The sequence below is a fragment of the Bactrocera oleae genome, chromosome 3 (genome assembly GCF_042242935.1).
Source record: "Bactrocera oleae isolate idBacOlea1 chromosome 3, idBacOlea1, whole genome shotgun sequence".
Taxonomy (NCBI): domain Eukaryota; kingdom Metazoa; phylum Arthropoda; class Insecta; order Diptera; family Tephritidae; genus Bactrocera; species Bactrocera oleae.
In genome coordinates, this window is record NC_091537.1 from 92,920,733 (window position 1) to 92,945,710 (window position 24,978).

Sequence of the window (24,978 nt, forward strand, 5' to 3'; positions counted from 1 at the left end):
AGTGAATATTTTTTCCATTTTTCTGGTATTTTTTTCGTAAACTTTCATATACATGTTGCTCGTTGCAGCTGTGCATTGGTATGCGTGGTCGGCTGACCAATTTGCATCGCTAACCCAATTTCCGGCGGAGCGTAGGCACACAGACGCATGTGAAAGTTGTTTACAGAAAAAAAAAACACAATGAAGCGAATATTGCGCTTATTGGAGTGGAAAGCTTTCGGTTTGCACGCGACTGTGGCGACTGTTAAGAGTATATTTTCAGGCTTTCGAAATTTCCTACTAAAGCTGTATGTGTGTCAATTAGTTAGTGCTAAGTGAAGGGAATAGCGCACGCAGAGAGGGGAGCATTTTTTATGGCGTTTAGACACATTTACGTGAAAAAAGTTGTAAAAATGTTTAGCACTAAAAACACAGTTTAATATTTGATTGTTATTCATAATTCTTAGATCTAGTAAAAAAATCCATTGTTTAACTAATAGATGCTTTGGTGTTCTGTTTTTCATGTTGTATAAGTCCAGCGTATCACCCTATATGACGTAACGATAATACTTCGTACTAAAAAAATTCTCAGACTGTTTTGTGGTTGATTGACTCAGTATTGTTAGAGCGCACGTCAAAGATCGACATGAGCGATAAAATTATACACCATGTAAAATAAGTTTTTCTTCGATAAAGACGAGAATACAAGCCAAACGGCTGCAAATGTGCACTGAAAATGTAACAGCCAAGCCAAGGGCAATTTTGGTTTCGCCGATTTCTTTACGATTTGATGTCAAAAATGCACTGGAAACCCTATTTTCTATTTTTTTCCTAATATATTGAGTTAAAGCAAAAAAACCTCATGAACCGAATTTCCATCTGTGAATCGCTCTGAATTGCAACATGATCGATCCATTTCTAAAAAGAGTGATTACAGGTATTGAAAAGGTCACTAAGGACTATATCAATTAAAAACCGTCGTGGGCGAATCAGGGTGAGCCGGCGCAAAAGATAACGAAGGCATTGTTCATGGTGAGATTGGCAGGGATTTATCTACTATGAGCTCTCTTCCAACCACTACCACCACTATACAAATGCTTGTAGGCCTTTTAATGACCCAACAACAGCACAGAAACTACATTTATGTTGTTATGGCTTTTGTTGTCGTTGCATTGCTTTTGTTATTGTTATAGTCACTGCCAACTACCAATTCGGCTGTGGTTAACCAAAAATTGACCTGCTAATTGCTTACATTCTGTGTTCGTTGTACCACAATGTCACACACGTCAAGCAAGCGAGCAAACGACTTCAGTTATGTTCATGTCTTGCTTAAACATGCGCAGTCCAAACAATGTTGCATAAATGGCAGAAAAAGTAATAACACATTGATGGCAATGCATTTCCATTGCCGTTCCTATCTCAGGAATATCAATGTAAAAATACATTTTTATCTGTATGTATTTGTATATAGTATATCAAAGCATATTTTTTGATACGCATGTGCTTCAAGTGCACTTTAGTTGAAACTTTGTCGCTGAAACATTTTGTGCGTCAACTTTTATGACCACCAATGAACATACAAGCCATTAAATTTTTTTGTTTCTGTCAGTTGAAAAATCTCGTATTTCCTGAGTGTACTTAATTTTCAAATCATTTAACAGCTTGCAGATTGGATTCAAAAGCATTGATTGCTTTCAGTAAATTTGTATGAATATTACTACAACCTATTAAACTAGTTTTACTATCTTCCTTTGATGAGTTAGAGCAAGAACTATATAAATATTTATGGATGTGGATTGCATGTGGTTTTATAGATTTGGAAACCTGTTTTGTCATAGTTTAAGAAATTACTACTTTTTGCTTTCCATAGTAGTGACAGCTTTTGTTCTTTTCCTCACACTATTAGGACATTGAAACTAACAGCTTTTTACACATAATTTATATGAAGAACTTTTTTATATGAGAGGAAAAAAAATCACCAGTACAAAATATTCTAGCTATATAAATATTATATTAATACATGCCATATATCGTGAAGATAACTGGTCAAATTAAACATTTTTCTATACAAGAACTTCATTCCGATTGCTCAATTTGTATGACAGCTATACGCTATAGGGGTCGCAAAATCGGCGGTTCTGACAGATGAGCAGCTCCTTGAGGAGTAATGGACGTGTGCAAAATTTCAGATCGAAATTCAAGGTCATACCGGGAAACGAAATAGTGCCATCCGTCTGGCTACGGATAAGTATGACAGCCAGCTAATATAATATTACTTAACTTGAGTCTGATTTAAGACAACTGAGTGCTTGTTTCAACTGAATCTGATCGGCTGTTTTCTAGTTCAGCTTCACTCCTATATTACGCCTAAAAGCACACTTACACATACTAACTCATTTCATACCTTGTTGTTTTAAGTATTTTCGCAGTATTCGCCATTATTTACACTTAAACTACATATTATAACCTAATAGTTTGCCTTTCCACATTAATTATGCTGCAAAAACTTATCTTTGCACTTAACAGAAATTACATATTTTGCGAATACGCCGTTAAATATGCAACAGTTATGATTTTTACATCGCTTCGCCTGCAGTTGGCAAGTGAATTCATAATTTACGTTTGTAGTTTTCTCATTAAAGTTTTAATTTTCTGCTTACGCTGTGCTCCTGCCATTCGTCACCGTACTTTCTGCAGCTTATTTACTTAACTCTTTTTCGCATTTCTCACAGTTTACTTACTCCATTTTGTTGAATTTTTCTTAGATAGCTGTTTACACTGCATTCAAAGGCAACGCTTAGAGGTGGGCTGCCGCTATTACACGCTTTTTGGTTAGCATTTTTCTACATTTTTCTTGGCGCTCGGGTCTTTAATGCGAGTGAAATTATTCTTGCAGAAAATAGTGCAAATTATATAATTAATGAGTTTTGTCAAGGGAATGAAAAGTGACAAATGCGAAGATGAGAAGTTGCGCGGTGGTATGGGAAATATGAGTATTATTTTTTCAGCTAACGAACGAAGGAGTTTGCGTCAAAGCCCGAGGCGGCTGCAGTAGTTTTTATGTTTCTATTTTTTTCATTTTTACAATTTTTTCGTTTGCTCTTATAGCTCAATTAAGTTTCTAACATTTCTGCATTACAACGTTTCGACTTGTTCGGCTTCAGTTTTTTTAAGGCAACTCGCGTGGCAAACCGCAAATATTATACCGCTACACATTTCATTTCGCAGGCGCTTTCGACTCTCTGCCTCTCTTCCATGCACTTTTCACACTGATTATGCATTGCCTGAGATTTTGTAATTTTAATTAAAGCACTTCAGCTCCAATGCTTTGACAATTTTTTCATTTGCGCTCATACACACATACAAACATACATATGTATATATCTTTGCATTAGCGATTTCTGAGTACATATTCAGACTCCTTTCGGTTTGGCGTGTGAGAGCCTGCAGTTGCTTACCCTCCGTCTTTTACTGTTAACCTTAGCGCGGCACAAACGCCGCTGCAACCGCTAACACATACCGAGTCAGGCCTCCACTGACTCAACAGCGTGTTTGCGCGTGTGTTTGTGTTTCTTTTTTGGCATGTGCTAAGTTAATTTGCTCCGCCGACTTGGATTTGTTTTGCGCTGCTCAACAGCTGCGGTTTTGGTCAGCGCTTACATGCCGCCCTGCAACCGCACTTTTTTTTTTTTTTTTTTTTTTTTTTTTTTTTTAAGTAGGGGGAAGCATCGAAAGCCGAAGTGCGGAACTTTAATCCGCTAAACCTAACCTACTCCCAACTCAAGACTCTCCCACGGAACCACCTGATTAAGTATTACTTCGTGGGAGTGATAAGACATTTAAGTCTCCTCTATAGTACGGACTGACGAACGCCTAATCTGTTCCATATGTCTTAGTTTTGTCATGATTGAAGCTGCCGCTTCGCTGACAGCTTTCCAATTCTCACTGGACTGACACATAAGTGTCGTCAAGTTTTCCACCATAAAACTACCACCGAGTGAAGTTTTAAGTTTTTCCCTTGTACTCGAAAAGCGAGGGCAATAAAAGAATACATGCTCAGAGTCTTCTATGCACTCTGTACACATCGGACAGTTCGGACTAACATCATGATGGAATCTGTACAGGTAGCTTCTAAAGCACCCATGTCCGCTTAATATTTGGGTAAGGTGGAAATCCAGGTCCCCATGTCGTCTGTCTATCCACGGGTGGATGTCCGGTATAAGTCTGTGGGTCCACCGTCCTTTGAGTGAGGTTTGCCACCGCTGCTGCCATATTGATAAGCTTTTGACTCTCTCTGCTCTTTTGGCTTCTAAAGACGACTCTGGTAACTCGTATACTCGCGCGAATTCGTCACCCTGGATGTCAATGGGCATCATACTGGCTATTACTTCCGCAGCCTCGCTGGATATCGTTCGGAAAGCACTGATTACTCTAAGTGCCGACAGCCGGTGCACTGAGTTTATTAGTTTGGCATATGCTTTAACGTTTAGCGCCTGGATCCATATTGGGGCCGCATATAATACAACCGATCTCATTACCTTTGCGAGTAAAAATCGCCGGCTGGAACGCACGCAGCCTTTATTTGCCATCATTCTTGATAAGGCGTTGAGGATTTTGCTTGCTTTACCAGAGGTGTATTCTAAGTGCTCCTTAAATTTAAGCTTAGAGTCTATTATTACTCCCAGATACTTTAGTTGTGGCTGTGATTGAATCTCACACTCCCCTATGGTGAGAGATATTCGTTCCTCCACTTTCCTAGTACTTATTAGCAGGACTTCTGTCTTGTGCTCGGCCAGAACTAAACTCCTTGAGGAGAACCATTGCCGCAGACTATTGACGCATTCATTGCATTTGCTCCGGAGGTCATCAAGATGTTTAGACACTGCTACCACTATAAGATCATCAGCGTATGCGACTAATTTAACGGCTTCTTGTTGGTTTATTCTTAGCACCCCATCATACATCACGTTCCATAGAAGGGGGCCTAAAACCGAGCCTTGCGGTACTCCACTCGTAATAGTGTAGGTCTTGGTGCCTTCATCAGTGTCAAATATTAGTTGCCTGTTTTCAAAATAACTTGTAATAATGTTTACCAGATATTGAGGAGCGCGTATCTCATGCAGAGCTTTGATTATGTTTGCCCATTTTGCTGAGTTGAAGGCATTCTTCACATCCAGGGTGATCAGGGCGCAGTATTTTTTAGTCCCGCCTTTCCATCTTTTTCCACTTACTGCGCATTTCGCGGTGCCAACGACATCGTTTAGTGCGTCAATAGTGGACCTCTTTTTTATAAAGCCGTATTGTCTTTCTGATAATCCGCCGGCTTTCTGGATTGCTAACTCCAAGCGGTTTCTTACTATGCTTTCGAACACTTTGCCAATCGTGTCAAGCATGCACAGAGGTCGATATGAGGAGGCTTCCTCCGGAGGCTGATTTGGTTTAGGTAGTAGAACCAATCGCTGAACTTTCCATGGGTCGGGGAATATTTCTTCTTTTAAGCATGCATTGTACATTTTTACGAACACATTTGGTTTTAAACTTATGGCTTCCTTTAAGGCTCTATTTGGTATGCCGTCTATACCAGGCGCCTTGCTGATTTTAATTTTTCCCGCTATGGCCAATAATTCTTCTTCACTAACTAGTAGCTGTGGCTCTACAACTTCGGTTCGTGGTTTACCATAGGTAATCGGATGATGTTTAGGGAATAATGTTTCCACGATATTCTTCATAAAAGATGCGCTTTTGGGTTGTTGTGTCTTATTCTTGAATTTTGACATGCATATTTTGTACGCCGTACCCCAGGGGTCGACGTTTGCTTCCTCACAGATCTTTTCAAAACTGTTCCTTTTGCTGCGGGCAATGGCCGACTTTAGAAGCTTCTTTTGTCTTTTAAAAATTTCCCTGAGAGCGTTTGAATTTCCCCCGCCTTGGTTACGCTGTAGACGGCGTCTAGCTGCATTACAGAGCTTTCTGAGCGTTGCTATTTCTTCATTCCACCAATAGACGGGCTTTCGTTTGTTGTGGTGTACTGTTCTGCGCATAGTTGCGTCGCATGCTGTGACCAGTTCTTTCCGCACTGCGGACACCAAGTCGGTGGCGTCCCCGCCTGGTGTTTTTGCAGAGCTCCAGACTATCTCAAAAAGGTCGGCATCAAACTCCTTTTGTTTCCAGCTTCGTTTTTGGCAGCTGCCCTTGCTGCGGGGTTCCGTCTCTCCGGAAAACGAAACATCAGCAATAATAGCCATGTGGTCACTATTTGTGAATATATCCGACACAGTCCACTTAATATGCCTGCTTAGAGCATCGTTTGCAAACATGAGATCGATTATGGAGCCTTTGTTTCCTTTTTGAAAGGTGTTTTGCGTTCCGCTGTTCATTATAGTAAGGTTCGTTTGACTTAGGAATTCCAGTAGCAAACGACCACGATGGTTTGTGTGCCTGCTACCCCAAGCAGTTGACCACGCATTGAAGTCGCCTGCGATTATGACTGGCGATTTGCCTCTGGTTTCTAGAGCAAGCTCCAGGAGGAAGTCTTCGAAGTCTTTGATTGAGATGCTGGGAGGAGCATAGCAGCTAACAAAGTATATGCCACGTATATTTGCCCATGTGTAACAGTTATGATCTTTGGAACAAGATATAAAAGGTTGACCTTTACAAGACCATATTGCAGCCTTGCCGGATATGTCTGTGGCCCATGTGCTTTCCGAACGCTGGGAGTATTGCTCGCTAAGTAAGGCGACATCAATGTTATTTTCAAATACTGTCTGTTCGAGCAGATCTTGTGCTGCAGCGCAATGGTTTAAATTCAGCTGTAATATCCTCATTTCCCTAACGCCTTTAACATTTCAAGGTACTTGGGGCAAGTCGTACTCAAAACTGTGTGTGCTCCTTTGCAAAACATGCAACTAGGATCATTGGTGCATGACTTCGCTACATGTCCACCGGCTCCACAACGTGTGCATAGAGACGATCTGTCTATTGGGTTGCAGCATTTGCGTGCCATGTGCCCTAGGTGAAAGCACCTATAGCAACGGGGAATAGGGGAGTATTCCCGGAGGCGGCAGACGGACCACCCTACTTTAATTTTGCCTACTTTAAGCGCAGTCTTGGCATCCTGCGCGCGCAGGCATATGATAGCTATTTGGTTTCCGCTTCGGGTCTTTCGCATACTTTTAATATTAATTTTCCCCAAATTTTGTATTCCGCACTCCTTTTGTAGTGCCTCGCATATCTCTTCGGGTGTAGTTACCTCATCCAAATCCTTGCACATAATCGAGACGTTGTGAGTTTTGGGCTGTATCACGGCCATTTCCCCGACCACTCCCTCTAAAGCGCTTTGGAATGAGTCTGCTCTCTTTTCTGCTTTACTCTTTAATTCTAAAAGCAAGTCTCCTTTCAAGGTTTTCCTAATGTATGTGACACTTGAACCCAATTCTTCTAATCCGCTGTCACTTTTTATTTTGCGGAGAATTTCAGCGTATGATACACCATCCTTTTTGGTAAGTATGATGGCGTCTGGCCTCGATCTGATTTTCTTTTCGATCGGTCTTCTCTTCTTAACGACGTCCACCCATGTTTCGCCTCCGCCAGGTATAATCGTGGTTTCTCTGGGAATTAATTCCGCAGCCTCGTTGCTGGTGGGTTGCGCCGCTTTATTTGTATTTTTCGGCTTTTTTGTGGGTGGTAAAAAGCCTAAAGCCTCACGCATTCTTTTCTGGGTATTTACATCTTTACCCATAGGGGATACCTGAGATGCTTTCCCTACCATAATTCTTTTGGGTGGGTTCCCACCTTTCTCAGCCTTCGCATGTAGTGTTACTATGCTGCTAACTAGGTCGCGCATTGCCTGGTTTATATGCCTTTGGCCCGCCATCATGCTCTCCAGTTCTTTTATTTTACTACCCAACTGGTTAAAAATTCGGGTAGCTCCACTACTTGGTAGTTCCTCAGAGAGTGTGCCACCTCTAATTGTATGGATGGCATTTTCGCATTCTTTTGTTGATCCAGCAGCGGTGGATAACTCATTCTTTCCATTAGGAGGAGTTCTCATAATTTTTGAATTCCTTCTAAATGGATTCTCTGGAGTGTTCCCACTACTGTTCTCAGAGGCCATACCTCACTGAGAAAAATAGTTGGAAACTCTTGGCAGTATGTACGTTCAGTCAGTGCCACTAAAAACCTTGCGTATATTTTTGTGGTTGGCAATGCCAAATTCAAAGGGAATACGAAAGAGGAGAAACAAACAGGAGAACAGCTGACCGATCAAAACAAAACGGTAGAACAAATCAAGAACACGTTTTGTTTGGATTGCTGTTCAGGGGAAATATAACAAATTTTTCAGCAAAAATTGCAACTATATGCAGGTAAGTGCAAATGGATTTTTATTTAAAAATACAAGTTGTACTTATCTTTCTTTATATATTTTGTGTCCTTTTGGATAGATTCGGTTTACGGGAAGCAACTGAACTTATTTGGTGTGGAAAAATAGGGATTCAAAGAAATACCCCAGGACCGCACCTAAAACACTACCACTTCACTTGAATATCGCACTATAATCCAAACCGCACTTATGTATGTGTGTGTGTGTGCCGCCGCATGCACTTCCTTTTTCTTCTGCGCCGCGTTCTGCTGACTTCGCGTAGTTTTATTCGTGCGTTGCAATCGTGTTGCAGTACGCGCAGTAAATCCAAACGAAGCTAATACGGCGTATAAGCGCCTAAGAGTATGCTACGAGTTTAAATGAAAAAAAAAAAACTGGAAAGAAATGCATGAGGTTTGCGCTTTGACACACCTGCTGGCAGCAGCTGTTTCATGGGTTGGTACTTCACATCTGCGGTTAGTGTGGCAACTTCTAAACCATCTGGCGACTTCTCACATGCTTTCGAGTTCAATGTGCTGCGCTCGTGCCGCCATGTGCTGGTAGTTCATTGACATGCGTGTTCTTATATGTAAAGAGGTGGCAATTGCTATTAGAGGAGTGTGCAATTAAAGCGAACCGAAAGCGTACACATAATTTTGTTTTCTTCTAATAAATCTGTTTTACTTGTATGTGTGGTAAGGTGAAGATGACGACCTGTCATGCGCCTGTGGCGTGATAGCTTCTCATTTATTTAGTATATTTTCGTTTTTAAGAAAATCACTGGCAAATATAAGGTTATTTGCTTTTTCATTTTTACTTTTTCGGGTTAAAATTTCCTCCTAATGATCCTTTAGTGGTTGTGCCACTTCAGAATGAAATCAATATACTAATCGATATTGGTGCAGAGAGAGACCAAATATTAGAAAAAGGTCGAGAAAACACGTTAACTTTGGCTGCACCGAAGTTACAATACCCTTACAGGTGAATTGCATTAGCTTCACGCGGTCAACGTTTGCATGTAACGGAAAATGTTTTGCTAGCTCTTTCTAGTCCCGTGTTTGATATAAACAACAAATGCGAAGTTTATAAGAAGAAAATAATAAATACATGCTAGTAAATCACTTGCATGCATTGTATTTCAAAAATTAGCCCTTGAAGAAATCTTATTATATGGACCTCTGCAATTGGCTTATACCAAACTTTTTTGGGATACCTTATTATGCCTCTTGTTCCTATATGGTAAATCAAAGTGAAACTTTATTATGTTTCAGAAGCTTTAGGCGGACTTTAAGCCACTTCAAATTGTGTGTTGAAAAAGGAAAGCCTTCGACCAAACTTTTCCACTCATAAACAATTTTTCCGATATACTCGGAAAATGCTGGCTTTGCTTTTTTATTTAAGAAAATTTAATTTTAAATATATTTTGATAGCATAGTTTTTCACGCTCGCATTCGAATGTGTAAAAATTATGTAAATAAAAAATATATTTTTTTAGGCAGTCAAACCAGCAGCAACCAATGAGCGATCATTGCCGGGCAGATGTCATTAATTCGGACATATTTTGCTTGCGGTCATGGCTGTCAGACTTCGCGAAGTCACCGACAGCACTGCCGGTGTTGCTGTGAGAGACAGGCAATTTATGACAACTCGTTTGATGCATTTATTTTTGTCGCGTGCACTCGTGTTGTTTACCTTTTGGGTTCACTCAATTCGTGCTAAATTGTTGTTGGCTGGCAGCAAAACTATAATAAATTCGTTTCGTGACAGCGACAAAAAGACACAAACACAAATTTATGGTTGCAAATACAGGCGTACAGACGCAACAGCTTAAAGCAAATATACACTCGAAAAGTCCGCTGTATTGGTTTTCCTGCCAACATGACACAAGCACACACACACATACACATAATCGACGCATATGGTTGTTGTAGCGGCTTATAAATTTGCATTTGCGTACAAATTTTCGGCAGTGACATGTTGCATGTGTCACTAACCTCACACAACACTAACACACATGCAGCGCACACAATTGCGCGCACACACCGCTTACATAAATAGGCAGCTCAGACGAGTTGTGGGGCAGGCAGGCGCATAGCCTTGTGTACACTAATTAAAAACTTGTCAACACATATGTACGTTGGCCGCAGCAAAAACATTTGCGACAAGCCGCAGCGGCAGCAGCAAAACAATCGGCAGCTGGCAACAGCTGTTGGCCGAAAATTATTTGCCAGCTCACTCTGGCGCTAATTTCACTTAGCCGTGTCCTTAGTTGTTGTTGTTGTGTTGTAGGTGTAGGCTGTGTTGGCAAGTGGGTAGATGTGTGGAAAGCGCATTAGCATTTGCGCTTACTGTTACTTACCGCTGTAGACATAAAGTTATGCATAGTTTTAGGCGTTTGCCAAATATTTTTGCGCAGTTAAGCCAACTTACAGGCGCATTTGCGGTTCTATGCGTATAAGTATGTATCGCTTTGTCATCCATGAGTCTGTTCCAGGACATGAGGTAGTGTGAATATTTGATCTATGGTGAAACGACCAGCTGCCTTGATAAGGTCAAATCAGTTTGTTGGCAAGAGGCTTCAGTCTGTTGCACGATATGTTTGACAGAACATTATACGCCATGCGACAGAACATTATATCCCTCGATAGTTGGCGCAAATAATAAGGTCGCCTTTAATTAAGACATAGTAATAAGATATAGTGTAATAAAATTCTAGCCATATTTTTCAGATTTTACAGATGGGCTAAAATATTCTCAAAGTTTCAATAGATTTTCGCTAGCTTAGAAGAGTTCCCTCGTCTGCGCCTGACGCTTTGTTATTCCTAAGTCGCTGTATAGCGTAGCGGACTTCATGATGGCTCGATATCGTTCTCTATTTTCAACTTTTAGTTCACTTTCGCCAGAAAGCTAGTTATAAAAGTATTGCTTCCATATTTCCTGTACGCCCTGTGTATTTTTTACCAGATAGTCGTGCTCGCTTCTACAGACTGATTTTCCGAGATAAAATCTCTAACTCAGACGCTGGACTTTCTGATAGAATTTGAAGTAATGCACTTAATAGTACGTCTTGAAGTGAGAAAGCTTAGTCGTAGATGCTAGTTAGCGAGGAATCAGTACGTTTAGTTCAAACAAAATAACTGCAAAGATATTGACTTACGTAGAAGCGACGTGCATCAAATTTTAAGATATATTTTGTATTTGTTGTTTCAATAAACTAGAGCAGCATCAGTTTACTTAAATTAATATTATTTGATCACTATTTACTATTACCTCCACATTCGTCTTGCTTTAGCCAATATTTTTTTCACTTAAGCGATTTCTACACAAGCGTTTTCCAATTTCATTTCATACATTTCATTAACGTTTCTTTTTCTCGCACTTTGTATTCATCTTCTTGTTCGTATATAATTGATTGCATTTTCAGTTATTTTCTCAACCTACTTTCTGAGCCAAGTGCTTGCTGGCCTGAAAAAAAATATAACAGAAAATACGAAGGCAGAGACTAAGAAGAATGCGAGAGAAGCGCAATTGCAAGAAATGCTGCGCATAATTAATTTCAATTACTTGCCAATAGCCGGCAATTTAGAGTGGTAATTAATATGCGGTCAGCCGTGGCTTTATTGGCTGATCAAAGTGATACTTCAGCACTTTTTTTTTTTGAAATAGTTTTGCTTAAGAAAATTACTCCAAAAATTACTGTAAATGCAGATCTCTCTAATGTAATGGCATTTTTTTTAATAAAAGCAAAATATTATATTAAACAATATATTTAAAAACAGTATATAAGAAGGTAGCTTATAGTTTTTATTATTTTTTTGAGTTAGCTTTAGCCTGCTGATGCCGAAAAGATTTTAATACAAACTATATTTAATCTGGCCCAACTACAAGTTTTACTGTGAACTGTGAACGAAGCACAATTTTACTTTTCGTCAAAGTTACAGGTTTCGAAGCGCAACAGCTAGCAGCACGCTAACATGTTAGCCTCTTACCGTTAAGTTGCAGTTCGCAGCGCATTTATCTATTGAATTTGCATACAAAAGTTTTGCTATGCAGTGCTTAAATTTCATTTGTTTTACGTGCCCCTCCCCCACCCATTTTTATTTAGCATAAATGCCATTGAGTGTTTACATTGGTGAAAGAAAATGTCAAAAGCTGCACAAATTTGCATATGAATTTCATAAATTTTTCAATTTGTCGTAAAACGCCCAGGACCGATGCCGAAGCTGTTCACCTTGTCAAGGATCAACAGATATACTGAGATACCATTCATATGTCGTGATGAGTAAAAATTCGTACCAAGGACGTTGATAGGCGGGAGGGTGGCTGAGGGGTGTAAGTTAGCTAGTGAATTTCTGTGTTCAATCGAAGCGTTGGCGATATGCAAATGTTTCAAAGCTCAATGCGCATTATGCACTTTTCACACTGTACATGCATACACGCGTGTACTCTGCTCTCTCGCTCTCTCTCTGCATAACTGTACCTATGGAAAAGAGCGGTGTTAGTGTAAATATAATACCTACAGACTGAAATTGACATTTCGGATTTTACACAGCTCTCACCAAGCCCACTCTCATATTCTTCTTATATGAGCACGTATTTCGCCCACTTGAGATACACTTGCCGCTGCATACCCCGCTTAGCGCCGCCACTTGTGAACGACCACTTTAATTTATCACATTTTCTTCATAGCGCCACTGCAGCTTCGTTTTTATTTGTGTTTTCTTTGAAAGCGCAGCTTATTGCATACTTTCTAGCTATTATGCCACGCTAGCATGTCATTACACCCGCTCACACGCTTATATTTGTTTGTGCTGTAAAGTATACCAAATTGTGAATGCTTGCTGTTAGTGAGGGGTATGTGGACGGTGAAGTTAAGCAGCATATTTGCATATGCTTCGGATACGTTTAAAATTTTCATTTTTCATCTTCGCCCGTTGCACATACTTTTGCTTATCTGCACGAGTCTACAAAAAAGTTCTGCTTCAACAGTTAAGGCTGGCTCCGATTCAAAATCTTTCACTTGCTGTCATTTCGATTCGAACGTTTGTGTAGTGAACTTTATTTATTGTTGCATAATGCTTGAAGTTTTAAGACGTGTAGCGAGGCAATTGCTTGTTGAGTGTTCTACTTTGTTTTCTTAAGTTTTCTTTTTGGGTTTTCGACATTGTCGATCTCGCTGCCCGCATTTACGACCTGTCTGTATGTCATAGTGTTTGGCGCTAGAAAATTTTGGCATATTTTACTACCAATTTCCTTCTAAGCAAACTTTTTGAGATTGCAAGTTGATTGTGTCGAAAAATTTGAAATACAATTAAAGTTTGTTGCATTTTGTTAGGCGTGCATATGTGAGCTCAGCACCTATGATGCAAAAGTAGGTCGTGTTTTTATTGCATTCCATTTTGTTTTTAGCTGGAATATTTCCGGAGTTTTTGAAAAATTATTTTGACGTTTTAATTTAAGTTTCTTGGCAAAAATATAGTATGTATTTTATACTTCGAATTAGAATGTTGAACTTCCAAAACAAAAAAAAAAAAACAATTAAAATATTATTATTTGGTTAATTTTCTTCTGCTTTCTTAAAAAAAAGCAACAATAAAAAAAATTATATTATGTTTCAAATATTCAGCTGAGCTAAGATAAAAAGCATACATATAGTTAGTTGTTTACTAAGGCCATGCGTTTTCTAGTAGCGCCTAAATTCTTTCAACAGTTTTATATTATATATATATTGCGAATAGTGCAAGCATACCTTTAGGCGCCAATGGCAGCACTGGCAAATATGTTTCGACAAATCGCGCTGATAAAACAATATTTATACACGCCTCGAGCAATATTTGGCTGTGTTGTTAGTCACTTAATCCCTTTATCAAATCAAGCTCTTTACAAAACAAATAAAGCGAAATAAAACTGTAAAGCATAGTTTTAGGCACACAATCGTATCATATGATTGAATTGAGTTCTGGCGCGCATTCCGCTCAACTAACTGACTAAATAACGTTTGTAAAGCAACGAGCTGTTGTTACTCAAATTCTATTTACTTAAATTTTGCGCAAAAGGCGTTTTAGGCGCCGTAGCTGCAACATAGTTGCTGCAGATTGTGTAAGCATTATTAGCGTTGGCAAATCCATCTAAAAATTGATTCATGCACGTTTTTTTGCTTCCACTGCCAACGGAATGTTGGCGGCTCTGTTGCTTTTGTTTTTGTCTAAAAGCAATTAATTGCGAATATTTTGTAGTTGCTGTGTGCGAGCAAAATGTATCTAAACTTAATACACTTACACAGGCAGCGCAATCCGCCTATAGTTGCATCACTGTTTTTATATGCCTGATAAATGAAATACTATTTCACTACGATTGAATGCTATGAAGCTATGCCTCTTGTTTAATTGTTTTTACAAAACTCACAAAGCGATTTACTCATTCGAAAATCCGCTTTGGCAATTTATTTTGCTTTGACTGTGCGCCGGTAATATCAATTAGCGGCAAATACGTTCTGAACGCATTCAAATGTCTGCTGCGTATTAGGCTATGCATATATTGAACGTGTCTTTAAAAAATATTATTACTAAATTTAAGCCTTAAACAGTCAATTGTTGTGTATTTCTAAATAACTCGAAAAACTTTTTAAATGGAAATTAAGTTATACGTATATTAAATATTATCATTCCTCCAGTTTACCTCGTAAAATCAATACTAGTGACAGCCAAGGGACACCATTATCCACATAGCTACTTTGATGTTGACCTTAAGAGAGGCCTTTGGTACCCACGGAACATATAATGTTAAGTTAGTTGAAAATTTGTCACACTGCCTGCTTTATTTGTAGTACTAGTTAGGTAAGAAATACTAACTAAAAGTTATATTATTTATACATTGATAACAAGGAAGCCTTGGTTAGTTTAAGGTTTGCATTTTTGCATATTATTCATTTTACAAACATTACTAGTTCGTTGCAAAGATTCACGAAGATTTTAGAATTCAATGATTACTTCTTATTCCGAGAGTGTGGAAAATAGAATAAATTTCTATTTTTTGAGCTTTATTTGAGTATAAAGAAAGAGTTATAATGACATTTTCACAATTTTCGGAAGCAGCTTTGTAAATAGGACTTTTACGGGTTACGGTCCGCTGAACGCTAAGCTGCTACAGCGGCGTTAACGGGTAAGTTTCCATTTTGACTACTATGCTATGATATTAAATAATACTTTTAGGACTCTAAAGTCTACTTTGAACTAACAAAATTAGATTTTTATCCTAGACTGGCCTAACCTCGTAATCTGAATCAAGGTTGGGTAGAGGTCTGGTTTGCCGATAAATTCGTATCAAGTATGTATCTAACGATGAATACGTACAAAGTATGAGCAATCACTGCTTCTGAAGCTCTCTCTTTACTCTGAAAAAAATAACTAATTGTAAGCTTCTAAGATTTTCTTGGCACTATAGCAATATCCGCAACACAGAAACCCTGCTTTCGTTAGTTTACTTTATTTTCGAATATTCCCGCCTGTCTCATAGCCAAAAGTCATACAACATTAGAAAATATTAGTGACTGACAGTAAAGAGTGCAACACTGTAAAACGCTTGAATGCTATGGCAATTATTAAGCTGACAGGCAAACAGAAGGCAACAGCAAAAACTATTTGTATGTGAAAGCAATATATTTTTGGCGCTAATAAAATAGTACATTTGCACTTTTCCGCATTTATTTATGCATGTGTGTGTGACGTTGCAAGTGCCACTTTCATTCGTTTGGCATATGCCTTCATTCCAAGACTTCTCCTTCGCTTATCCTCTCTTCCCTGACATTTTGTTTATTTGCTACCTGGCATTGCATGCCGCCTTAATTTTTGATTTTTTGTTATTTTACAGTTACTTTGCTATTGCTTGCTAAAAATCATTTTCTTTTTAGTGCTGACGTTCTGAACCATTTTGTGCTTTTTAATAATTTACAATCAAACTTTACTTGAAATGAAATTCCTTGCTCTTGTTGCTTGTCGCTTACCCTGAAATTCTGATTCATGGTATATCACTTTGGAGGTTCCATCTGGTATATTAGGCATACTTCTTTTTTGCTGATTTATTGTTTTTGACAATTTTAAGCTATAAGTAGTCATAACATTTTTGTGTAGTAACTTGAAGAAGAAGGGCAATACAAGTCAAATATTAGATTCCAGTTCTTTGTCATTCTTTTTATCGTTATAAGTAAAAATTCAATGTGATTATTATATAAATCAGCACAGGCTAGAAGCAGTAATTCTAATCTAGACTTGTGAGCATATTCCGTTTTTTTTTTGCTATAATTCTGGGACGATTTTACTGATACAATTTAGTCCACTTATTTTTGAGTTGTATCAACAGTACGTTGTCAGTGTGTCATTCATGTGAGTAACGGATAAAACGCAGGTTGCCTCTTTCACTTCGTGATTTGCCAACCCAAATGTTGTAATCTGGCATCTCACAACCGTATCGTAAAGTTTGACATTTATACATACTCAGAGCATTTTGACATACCGGCGCTATTTGTGTTGTTTACAGTAACTTAACATACTAACATAATTAATATATAACAGTGCAAAAAATAAATTAAACCTTTATCTCGGGTTTTCGACACCTGAAGAGGCAGTTAATGTGTTCAAAACGCATATTTGGGCAATACCTCAATTAGAGTGGCAAAAATGCTTCGACAATTGGTTCAAACACGTGCAAAAGTATAAAGAACTCAATGGAGAATATTTTAAAGCACAAAAAATCGATTTTGGATGATTAAGTTTTTGTTCCCTGACCACGAAATATAAAAGCCAACCCTGGTAGGGCTTGGAAGTGTCTCTTGCGAAAGGTGCTAAATATGTCAATATTAAAGCAATATACTTTATTTCCTATGAATATCTAATAATATACTACTCGATAACCACCACTATCATCAGCGATGGATTACTATCCCTAATCTAGAATTAAAATTAATTGACTGCAAAGTCGCAATTTAATATACTTAATGGTTGCGCCACCGAAAGGAGGTGAACTTTTTTGTCATGCCTGTCAATATTCCACGTTCGCAAAACTAGCACACTTGCTTGTGTCACTTAGTAGAATTTGTTTTTGTAACAAAATGCCACAACTTGTTTGTCTCGTCCACGGCTATCGGGCAATCTCTTAACACTCAAGCGACAACACGATTCATCGACTGCCGGACTGTCAACAACTTTGCCGATAATGATTTTGTAATGAACTGCTATGTGGCTATACCCACACACACACACACACACACATCAGCAGTGTATGCAAGCATATATGAGCGTTCTACACGTCTACTCGTTTATCAACGGAAAATTTACGAGCACTTCATCACCATCTCCAACCATCGCCACCGTTTTCTCTCATTTATTCCTCGTTCATAAGGCGTAACCGAGCCAATGCTTTAGCTCATGTTGCCCTTACGACTGACGTTATTGCCACTGTTGCCGTTAATACCGGTGACAGTAATGTTGTGTTCAGCATGCAACACTGCGGTTGTTTACTACAATAATAATGATTAGTCAGTTATCCAGTATCGCCTTTGATTAGGTTTTACTGCAGCAGTTTGAGGCGTTGATTAAATGCAGTTGGCCATTTCTTTAATTTGTTTGCTTGGCCACTCCGGCTTGACGTGGCTGTTGGCATACTCATGTGCATACGGTCATCATGTACAGTTATAATCATATTTCTTATGCAGCTGTTGCTAATTTAAGACCAGTGTGACAGCTTGTGGTGATCTTTATCAATTTTAATGTGATTATATTGCATTTTGTCAGTTAATTAAATCGATATTAAGTGGCGCGTTGTTTGTATGTAATAAGCGCATGCGTAGTGTTGTTGTAATATATTCATGAAAAATATATGAAAATGCATAAATATTTAATAAACAATTAAGCTTTGTCCAGCCTCACCCACCTTGCACTGAAATGCATTAACAACTCATCAAATTTGATGTACTCCATAGGATAATGCAATTAACTAATAATAAAGGAGACATTGAGTTATTAAATGAATATAAGAGTTCATTTTCCATTAATATTGTACCCGGACTAGCGAATTTTAAGCTTCTAGAATAGTTTATAGATATAAAATGTGTCTGTCTCTATAACTATAATGAAACCTTTAAAAAAAAATTATTATATATTATTGGAAAAATATATATCTTCATCTCATTTGAGCCAACCTCGTGGTATAAAACAGTTTTTTAACTTCTCTCTTCTGGAGATTTTTTTATGCTTAATTGCGTGTTTTGTTAAAGTTAATATTTGAGTTGTGCGAACGGGAAGCGCAACAATTTGCTAGTAATATATTAAACAAGAAATTATCAAATTGGCTGCAGCGAACCTATAATTCCCTTCACATGTGCATTTATTATAGCAACTATACGTATAACTAAATCTCAAAACGTAACCCGCCAACGGTTTGCATTGCTAGTTCTTTCTGGCCCCTTCAAATCGAATTGCGGATACTTAATAAGCAAAAATATCACTTACTTTTTAAGATTTTGATCTTAATCGGTCTATTTGTATGCCAGCTATGTAATATATGCTATACTACTTCGATCTGAACAATTTGTTCAGCGATTGTACCGTTGCTTTGGGCAATAATTCATGCGAAATTTGGTGAATATACAATGCATTGTCAAGTAAAAATGTTTTCAATATATAAACCCAACTTTGATTCAATACCAATACACCGCCAAAAAATTGAGTTGATCAAAACTGTATGCTTTTTGGAGTTGAGCTTCTTATATCTGTTTGGTAATAGTACAATCCTTTTTTGCGCTATCTTTTCAAACGATATAAACAGTTTCTTATTCTAAGAAATATATTTAGCGATTCCGTCTACTAGTATCTTTAAAAAACCTATCTGTGACAAAAACTATTAAATGGTTTGAACTCTCATCACTTTCATGAACTCTTGAGCAAACAACTGACTTGACCAGACCACAATACCATCTGATCAAATTTAACTCAACCTGGTACATATAAACAGCGCGCGCAACCTAATCGATCTTTTTTTTTCAGATTGGTGCAACCTTTTTTGTTCTCATGTGAAGTTTGATCTCCATATCCCGATAAGTGTGGTTTTGGCAGCTGTGTTTTTACGAAGCGAAAAGTTTATGTGCCAATTTTAATCGTTGAAAATTTTGCAGAAGTGTTTTGAGGAGCCTACTTTATTGCAAACACAAGTATTTGCCTCAAGTGAAACGTCGTTGTTTGTTAATGATGATAATATCGAAAAAGTTAAAGAAACAGTTATATAGCATCATTGTGTTGGCATCAGAGAGTTAGCAGAGAAGCTCAACATGTCTTATGGATCTCAACACATTTTGTTTTATTTTTAGGGTATGAAGCGTGTAAGTACCATATTCACATCAAAAGTCTTCAATCTTTTGCAAAAACGGCGTCGAGTAGAGATCACAAAAGAGATGAAAAAATTAATGGATTTTACACAACAATTATGCGTTATCACATTCTAGCATGAATGTGACTGACTGGACAAAACTGAGGTGAGATTCAACGCTCAGCTCAGGTATTCACCTGCGACCTTTTTTATCCAAACTGAAAAACCGGCTTCGGAAAATACGTCACGAGTCCTTTGTAGCCATTTAAGGCACTGAAGGTAATAGCAAGTATTATTAAAAGTCAATTAATTGTTAGCAAGATTGTATTGGTACAAAAGGAGCCTATGAAAAGACGATAATAAAGATTTGTATAAAAATACGTGAACATGTGATGTTTATTTTAATTCGGTTTATCTTTTAACAGATGGTATATTGTCACTACTTTTTTTTATTCATAGGTATTCTTGCCTAAGTTTAAGATACAACAGCTGTATTTTGATCTATGTACGTGGGTGAAATTGAAAGCAACCAATGTCCGCCAAAATCTTTCTACTTGCTACAAAATATTATTTTCATTCTTTATATGACAAAAAAAAAAAAACAAAAACGAAAACGTTTTGTTAAACCACACATAGTACTTTGCAGCACATTTGCATTGAATAATTTTAACTGTAACTGCGGATGCAAGGATCCAAATGCTTTTACTGTGGTCGGCGTCAATCACATGCCAACCTGCCACCTGAAGACGCAGTGACAGACAGCTCGAAATGTTGACCAACTCACTGACCAACTGAATGGGCCAGTAGAAGTGGAAGCAATGGCAAGAAAGAGTGTCCGAAAGTAAAATTAATGAAAGCTTCGGAACATCAGCCACTCGTTTGTATGTGTGTGGGAGTGTGTGTTTAAGTGAGTGGACGACAAGCAAAAGCTAAAAAGTCATTAATTTTAAAGTCAGTTTACTGCACTACTTGCAAAGTCTGCATAGGTACGTGTGTGTGTGTGTGTCAGCGGGGAAACACTGTAAAAGCAAGTTGACATTTACAAGAATAAATGTGCGAATGAATGCAAAATTATAGCAGACAAAGTGCGAAGCGTGAGTTGAGATAAAAGTTAACCAAAAACAAGAACAACAACAACAACAACAACAATGTGCACAAATTATAAAGAGTCAACCTGTTCATTGTTACTGTGACACATTCGCTGACACGTCCCCACACGCCCATAAAGCGTACACACACACACTAATGCACTCGCATGCAACTACACGCCACATAAATTTCAAATGTACAGTTAAGGAGCACAAAATATACATTTTTCTTCATTCATAAGTACGTCACATACAACATAGCTATTGGGGTGTGTGTGTGTGCGTCATAGAAGCGCGTTTGTGTGGGCGCGTGTATGTGAGCTGAGAATCTGCGGTAGCGCTACATATGCTTTCTATGAATTTGTGCACGTAAATGCTGATGTGTGTTGGCGCAAGTGCTGGCTGCCTGACACCGTTAAGGTGGCGCTGAGGTGGCTGCCAACTACAGTTACAGCAGCGGCGAATGCGAATGCGAGTGCCATAAATTGTGGTACTCCTTTATTCAAATACAATTTGCAGCTGTCATTTTGGCAGGACATGCGCTGCCTCTTTTATTTTCTTACACACATGCATGTATTCTCGCCTCATTCGTAGCTACACTTACATGCTGCTCTTTTGTCATTGTCCTGCCATGTTGGTGGCAGTTTACCGTTGTTTTTCGTTTCGCGCGCTCGTTTATTATGTCGAGTGTCCTTCTGTTAGCATGCATGTACTCGCATTTTGTATATAAACGTATGCTTTTGTTTGTGACTTAGCGCTTGTCTGTGGTTTTTCTTCACCTTAACGCATATGTCCTTTTCCAATTGACCTCTCTAAGAGTGAAATTTTTGCGCATTTGGCTTTGTATTTCGCCTTGAGTGTCTGGTTTGTTTTTGACGTTGATCCTGATACATGGTCTTGTTGATTTCCAGTTTTGCTACTTTTCTTGTCGAGACCAGCCACTGAATTCACAAGATCCGTTCGCTAAACTGAGTAATTGAAATGTTAGACTTTGCTGCAACTGACGCTAAATGTTATTTACTTTCGCTGTTAACCGGGATTTTAGACACCGAACTTAATAACTGCTTCGCGTAATTTGTAAAACTTCGATGCTCATTTCGTAAGTGATCATTAGATTAAAAATAATCAAAGTATTAGCTATATAGCATGTTAATGATATAACAAATTCCAACGGTTTTTTTTTTCTTAAATAAAATTCGAATAAAAAATCTAAACCAATGCGAAAATTCTATAGCCGCCAAGGTGTTACGCTGCAGTTGCCGGCGACGATAAAGCAAGAGCAAAGGGTGCCGAAACTCGTATGCTTCCCAAGAGACAAAAGGATATGCGCCTCAATTTCAGCTATCGTTATGGTTGTTGTTATTGAAGATGCTGTCACTTTTCGCTGACACTACAACTGCTGCCCCTGTTGGCTTTTGTTTCGCTGCAGCTTCCGTTCATAACGAAATTAATGTTTACCGTCCTCTTTGCTTCCTACATATCTAGCAGCTGCATAAACAAATTTTATTTCGACTGAAGTGGAGCAACAGCTCAACTGAAAATGTGCTACATATGGCGGTCATAACGCTACCTGTCGGGGCATGCATCAATATGACAGCAACGTAACACATCAAAGTGTCGAAGAGTGTCAACGATTCACTTGGGTTAGTATGTCAAAAGCATTTTCGAGCGCAGTTGCTTTAAGATTTCACCCTATTCCTTCTTGCAACACTTTTTCTTACTTTTAATAAATATATGGGGCTTTAATAATGAAATTTTCATATTACCATATTTTATAAGCAGTCAAGTACTTTGCTGGGTGAGTTCCCAAGAATATTGAGAGCTTTACGAAAAAAATTTCCAACTTTAAGATTTTGTTTCAGCAGCAATTAATTAATAAAATCCTTCCCAAAAATTAAAAAAATGAGAGAATTGTGCTACTATATAATATACTTACATAAGTATAATATAATACGTGGTTCAAATGTTTTTTAAAGTCACATAGAAAAATCCTTCGGGTAATACTTTTTGACAATGTGAACAAAATCTTTAAAAACTTTTAATACAATAGACAATAATTGACGGAATATGATTTCTAATAACTTTGATTTTTTAAGCTACTCTTCTTTTTCTCGACTTTCTTTGTGCAACCGCCATTTTGTCAAAAATTAAAATTTTGACTAGTCCTTCGATCATTACCTACACTCACCTATTGTAAAAAAAAATTATTTTGGTTTTTAGATTTTAGATATATTTGAGCAGAAAAACTTTTTGTTCATTCTTAGTGGGAAATACCATTTTTCGGAGTTCCTCCTGGAAATAGATCAGGGCACAATTCAAAATTATTCTAAATGCTTCAACGATTATTAAAGTACATTAAATTCTGTACTAGCACATTAGTTTTAGTTATTTACTCCATAAAATGTCTCTACAAAAAGCAAAATCTCAAAATTCTGACTTGCAAGTATTTACAGCCCCTAATGTAAAAACAGAAAACTGTTATGTTTAAAGGAAAGTTATTTATTTCATATACATAAAATAATATATTTAAATATTTCGAAATGCAGATATAAGTCGAAGTGTTTGAAATCATATACGCGTATATCATTAAACAATTCTTCAACTAACGAACCACACGGCGGTGTCGCTAGAGAAGTTGAAATAACTGTCAGTGTGCCATTTACAATTCAAACAGGAATTACGGTATGTATGTAATAGCATTTTCTAATTCAGGACAAACCGTTATTCAGAAATTCACTTTTAACATGTTCACACCCCGTGGGTTGAACCAGGAATATGCATATGCACAGGTGCAACTCAACCACAGCGCAACTGTCAATGGTGGCATGTGTGTTAGTATGGAGTTGACAATATACTTATATATGGGAGTTATTCAAACTGAGTCCAAAGGTTTGCAATTGCACTACTCTATTGATGTTAGCAAACAGTTGTTGAAAGCCTAAATGTATGCTTCATTTGCTGCGGTCCATAGGATATACATATTTATATATCACGATATGTAAGTATGTGTGGAGCTTTGATTTACAGGCAGAGTTGCATTCGCAAGTGAACAAATACAAATGATATAAGTGAGCATGACAGCTGTATGAGTATATGGGTCAAATATCCACATATATACATATACATATATATATAAGTATTTTGATGTTGTTTTTCTACAGAATACTTTAACAACAATTTGATGTGAATGAAATTGTAAATAAATCTCGGGGTAGTTTAACAGCAAATCGTCACCACATCCTTTAGAAAAACATTGAATTTCATTTTAGTTTTTGCCCACTTTTAAATACATACATACATACGAAGTTATTCGCTTTCATTCACAGACAGCAAAAACATACACTGCAGGTGTGTAAGCGTGTGTGTATTACTCTGCGAAGCGTGAAAAAGTGTTTGTAATCTATATGTGTAGTGGACATGGGAAAATATTCCTGAAGGATCCATTGAAATAAACAAACCACAGAGAAACACACACTCACACGTTTTCAAAATCACACAAATGTTTTAGTGAAGCGCATCTAAAGCAGATAAACTAAACTAAAAATCGGGAATGAGTTGCCTTTGCACAGACACACATAAACACATACATACACAGTGCACAGACAATTCAGGAAAATCAACTTGGCGAGTGTGAAGTGCCGTTGGTGTAATGCCGCGCTGAATAAAGCAAAAGTGCACCGCGATGCCGCCGCTTGTTGTTGTTGTTGTATGTAATGTGTGAAAGAATGAAAGTGAAAGCCCTTTTCATATTTAGGGCAGTGTTCTACCACCTGTATACATACATATTCAATATAATAGCAGCCAGTTTTTCTATATGTGTCAAACAAATATGCAACTTACACACACACGTGTGTTTTTTTTTCTTTTTTGTAACATATGTGAGACCGCGCTGTTCACCAATGTATTCGAAAGTACATGCGCACACATCCATTCCTGTGTATAAATGTGGTGGCATTATGTGCAAACTCAAACCCTTATTTCCACTACTTGAACCCATCTTGGCCGTCCGCTGGCTCATTACCCAATATGGAGTGTTTAGGTTCATTAGTTTATTTGTAAGAGATTTTGTTTGAGTTCAGAGCATGGACTTTGAAAATTGAAAAATATGAAAAATTTCCTGTGACTGCAACGGTTTTTATAAAAGCTGTCAATGTATGTAATCCATTTCTTTGCTGTTCTAAGCTTGGTTTTTTG

General features: G+C 37.9%; 1 protein-coding gene across 1 annotated transcript in view; it reads right to left on the reverse strand.

Moving 5' to 3' along the window:
• The window catches only part of LOC106624863 (nicotinic Acetylcholine Receptor alpha5), a 177,739-nt gene that overhangs the window by 51,169 nt on the left and 101,592 nt on the right, over window positions 1-24,978 (reverse strand). The window lies entirely within an intron of this gene.